Raw genomic sequence first — 5,013 nt, 5'->3', positions numbered from 1 at the left:
ATTAGTAGAAAATGAGTGCTGCATATTCTTTTTTTAAATCAACTTCTCGTTGAATACCACATTTTGCTTTTAAAATACTTCATGTTATTTAGAAGTTATTTTTTCCAATTTAAAGTGCAGCCTGAGTACTCTTAGAGGTGAGGGTGGTGTTCTCACATACTTGTTGTATGTTGTCCAGAAAAGAGCATAATGTATGGGGAAAAGATAGCAAAGGAGAGGACAACCCTCAAACAAATTGACATGGTGGCTGCACTAATGGGCACAAACACAGGGGAACTGTGAGGATGGTACCGAATTGGGCAAGTTTTGATCTGTTGTACAAAATATCATTATGAGTCACAGTCGATGTAAGGGTGGCTAACAGCAATAATGGTAGTAATGTATGAAGACTACAATAAAAGAATAATACTTCTGAAAATCTCCTTGGTTGGTTCCCATGTTTCTTTCTAATTCTCATGATGCCAGATCTAGTTCTATCCCTGGTCTTATTCTTGAGTTATATATATTTCTAGAATTATATGCTAGCATAATTGATCCTTTAGATGTCCATGGCCAACCCAAACCCAACTTGGCTAAAACAGAACTGCTTATCATACATCTGATCCTTGCTCTCCTTCCACAATCTAAGTTGATGTCTGCAATAATCACTTAAACATGAACTATGACTCATTCTCTCATTACTTCTCCATCACTACTACCTCAGCGAAGCCTCAAGAGTCTTCATTCTGCTTTGCTCTTAAATATTTCCAAGTTTATTTCCTCTTTGCCATTTGTACCACCAATGTCTAATTTAGGCTTTTATTATCTCTCATTTGGACTTTTACACTATATTTTTTGGATTCATTGCTTTTTACTTTTTTTCCTCCAAAACGTTTACATCTTTCCTTTTCTTAAAGACCTTAAGTGGTTCCTTTTAACTGTCAACATAAAGTCCAACAGCTGAGTATTAACAGCTAAGCTTTCTTTGATTTAGTACCACCTTCCTCAGCCTCATCTATTTGTCATTCTCTACCTACAACAGATACTTTGGGCATGTTGAAGGAGGGACCAGTCTTTGGACAGGGACATCATGCTTGGTAGGGTGGCGGGACAGCATAGGATAGGAAGACCCTGACCAGATCGATTTAGTGACTGGAGTAACCAGGGTAGGTGTGTCAGAGACGATAAAGTTGGCTCAATATAGAGCAGGGTTCAGTGTCGCTTTAAGTTACAAGTGACTTCACTACACATAACAACAAGCAATAGCCCTCAGCAAAATGGGTTAACACAGTGACTAGCAATGGGCTCAAGGGTGTTGGTGACGGTGAGGATGACACAGGATAAGGCAGAGTTCAGATCCGTTGTTCGTAGGATCACTATGAGTAGCAATCAACTCGATGTCACATAACAAGTAATATTTAACCTACAGAAAGCTCTGGCTTCCCTTCTCTACCTTCTTTTTATTACTCTTTTATGGCAACTCGCTTTTCTTTTTGTTCGGTTTTTTGTTTAAGAGAAAAACATTTTTCTAAAAGCTGAGTGGGAACGCATAGATTGATTCCTGGTTTACTGATAGAATTCTGAAGAAAACTTGTTAGTAGAAAGTTGTACTCTATCAAAGCCTTTAAAGACATGTCTCGAAGGAGATTAGACAGCTGTTCCTCTTTCCAAGCTTTGTTTCATTTCAGCTGTGTATTTTCCGTAGTATCTCTCTGCCTTCTTGTTGAATTTGGCATTCCTTTCATTAATGTAGTCAACATCGGCATCATCATCATAAAAACGTCTCCAGCTGTATTTGTCTCGTTTTTCAATTTCTTTTTCCAGATCTATGACCATCCTATCAATTTCTTCTGTGGAAGGCACATGTGTTCCATGAGTGAGATTGTTGGGTGTTGGGAAAAACTCTCCTCCGTGTTTTTCTCTCATTCTCTCATGATCTCAGATATGCTGTTTGGTCAACCAATGATACTAATGTTAACTGGTCAGCAGCAGGATCTGAAAACCCCAGATCAGGGCTTTTCCTCTTCTTCCTCTCCCATCTTTCGGCATCTTCTGCACTGATCTCCAGCAACTTTATTCTCTCCCAGTCTTCTCTTGCTGCAAATTCCTTTAATTCTTTTCTTCTTCCTGCAATTCCCATTCCAAAGGGTCTTTTTTTTAGCTTCCCAATTCGCAGGTAACTTGAGTTTTTTATCTTCTTCCACAGCTACTTGGTTTAACTTGGTTTAACTCGGTTTAACTCGGTTTAACTTGGCTTAGCTTGGTACCTTCCGAGCTTCACCCAGCTGAGGGTGCGCTCACGCAGTCTCTGTTGGAGCTTTGGGGCGGTGGCTGAGACATCCGGCCCGCCCATCTCCAATGGAGTCGCAGCCAGCCATCACAACACCTCCCTCGCCAATTCTGCAACTTCTGCAACAGCAAAGGATTTCCATAGCCTCAACTCCCATTCCTTCCAGGAAATATTTCCTGAGTTAGAGCTCCTAATTGGTGCTCCCACTGCATCTGCATATGTCATCTTCAGAACTCTTAGCATGTTGTTTGTTGTTACTGTGATGTCGAGTCACTTGCGACTCATAGCCACCCTATGTACAACAGCCCTAACCCCTGCTCTATCCTGTGCCAATCGCACTGCCTCTGACACACCCATCCCGATTACCCCAGTCATTGAATCAATTCACCTCATAGAGGGTCTTCCCCTCCTTCGCTGTCCCGTGTTCACCCTCCCAAGCATGATGTCCCTCTCCAAGGACCAGTCCCTCCTTACAACATGTCCAAAGTATGTCAGACGAAGCCTCAGAATCCTTGCCTCCAAGGAGCAGGCTGGTTTAACCCTCTCCAGGATTAATCTGTTTGTTTTCTTAGCAGTCCATGATCCACTCAATACTCTTCTCCAACACAACTCAAAGGCATTAATTCTCCTTCTATCCTCCCTAGTCATTGTCTAACTCTGATGCATAAAAAGTGATTGAAAAGACCATGGCCTGTATCAGATGCACCTTAGTCTCCAGAGAGACACCATTGCTCTTCAGTACTTCTGAGAGGTCCCTAACAGTAGTCTTTCCCATCGCAATATGTCTTTTAATTTCCTGGCTGTTGCTGCCAAGCAAACTAAAGCTGTGAACAATATCAATCTCTTCAATTTAATGAAACAGCATAGGAGCAAGAGTCTGTGGTGATCAAGGAAGAAGTTCAAGCTACTTTGAAGGAAACAGCAAAATATAAGGCCCCAGGAATAGATGGTATACCAGTTGACATATTTCAGCTAACAGATGCTGCCCTGGATGTGCTCACCAAGTTGTACCAAGAAATCTGGAGAACCACCACTCGGCCAACTAACTGGAAGATATCTATATTTGTTCCCACCCCAAAGAAGGGTGACCCAACAGAGTGTGGAAACTGTTGAACAATCTCATTGATCTCACATGCAAACAAGATTGTACTCTTAGCATATTCTATTTAAAATATTAAATTAGCGGGCACTCTCCCCATATTGATTCTAATCCCCTCAAGAGCAAATGTTATTTTCTGTAGAACCCAATCCATTGCCTATCAACTGATAAGAATTTAACGATTTCTTGTTTCAATTGTTACATTTTCTTGAAATAGTATCTGGAAGTATGTTGTTGCTGTGTGACATCGAGTCAGAACTGACCCATAGTTGACCATCTGGTGGGGTTTTAGAAGCAGTAAATTGCAGGGGAGATTGCTCAGCCTTCTGTGGAGAAGTGGTGGACTTCAACCTTGTGCCTTTGGAATTGCAGCATAGCTTCTTGCCACTACGCCACCAGTGCTCCCATCTGGAGGCATAATTACCTGTAGTACTATTAGCCAACTAGGTTATATTATTAATTTAAACTTTAGAACTTTGAAACTAATGGAATTTCATCTCCCATACTTTGGGAATGCTGTCAAGGGGGGCCCAGTCCTTGGACAGAGACATCATGCTGGAAAAAGTAGAGGGTCCGTGAAAGAGAGGAAGACGATGAATGAGATGGATTGACATGGTGACTGTAACAATGGATTCAAGCATAGAGTGAGTGAGGATGGTTCTGGTGCTGAAGAGAGTACGGTTCAAATTTGTTGTTCATAGGGTTGCTGTGATTCGTGGTTTGCGTAACAGCACCTAAGAACAACCACCACCAAGACCATTTTACAAGTATTGAGCTTAAATGAGTGGAAACTCCAAAAAGCATAACTTTGGAATTCTGTTTTGTGTCTCATTTAGATGAAGAAATAAAATAGGAATAAATGGAAAGCAGAAATGTCCCTTTGATGTCTGTCTGAGGTAGTCAAGATAAAATGGAATGTGTTGGTTGCAATGTGGACAGGATCTAGAGAAGCAGGAATTGATAAACAAGTGTTCATTTTCTGGGACTTTCCTAGAATTTAGGAACAATCATTAACTCAGGATTCCAAAGTAAAAAAACAAAACACCTGTTTGGAATAGTAAGGTTAATTAAAAAATATTAGACAGAAAGAAAACCTGAGGCTTGATTTGCAGTTGTCCCAACTGCTTCCATCTCATCATCCTAGGCTGACTTCAGACGTAGTGCCTTACTCTGTTGCTTAGTCTCATTCTTTACCACCACTCATAGTTCAGTTCTGGAGCAGCTACTGATGTTTCTTTGGAGGAAAAAACCCCAACTACTTCTCTCCAAGCATTTTCTCCCTATAGCTGGAGGTCTTGATTTTGTTTGCTTTTGATTTTAGTTTGTGTATGGCTTTAAGTATATTATACATTCAGGGAAAGGAGATTCCAGTGTAAGGGGAGAGAGCAAGCTAGAAAAACTTTATGAAGAATTTAACACTTTACCTTTGAAACTTGATTAGTAGGCCTTGCATAGGCAGAGGAAAAGGAAGGAGGGCTTCCTTTACAATTCAGAAAGGCCCAAGAGCAGAGATTATTTATTAGAGAAAGTGAAGAAGAATAGTGTCTGGTATATAGTAGCTAATTAACAAATAATTCATTAATATATTGCCACATCTCTTAGTTTACAATTGACATTTTTATTCTTCCATTTTCTGTTTTTTATC

The 5,013-nt window shown here is 40.5% G+C and overlaps 1 pseudogene; it reads right to left on the bottom strand.

The window, feature by feature from the left end:
* Nucleotides 1-1,626: 1,626 nt before the first annotated feature.
* On the bottom strand, nucleotides 1,627-2,319 carry LOC102863615 (annotated as a pseudogene).
* Nucleotides 2,320-5,013: the final 2,694 nt, after the last annotated feature.

This window comes from Elephantulus edwardii, unplaced genomic scaffold (assembly GCF_000299155.1).
Source record: "Elephantulus edwardii isolate Elephantulus edwardi_28Jun2011 unplaced genomic scaffold, EleEdw1.0 scaffold00043, whole genome shotgun sequence".
Classification (NCBI taxonomy): domain Eukaryota; kingdom Metazoa; phylum Chordata; class Mammalia; order Macroscelidea; family Macroscelididae; genus Elephantulus; species Elephantulus edwardii.
The sequence above is the reverse complement of the archived record's forward strand: the minus strand, read 5'-3'. Positions and strand labels throughout refer to the sequence as shown.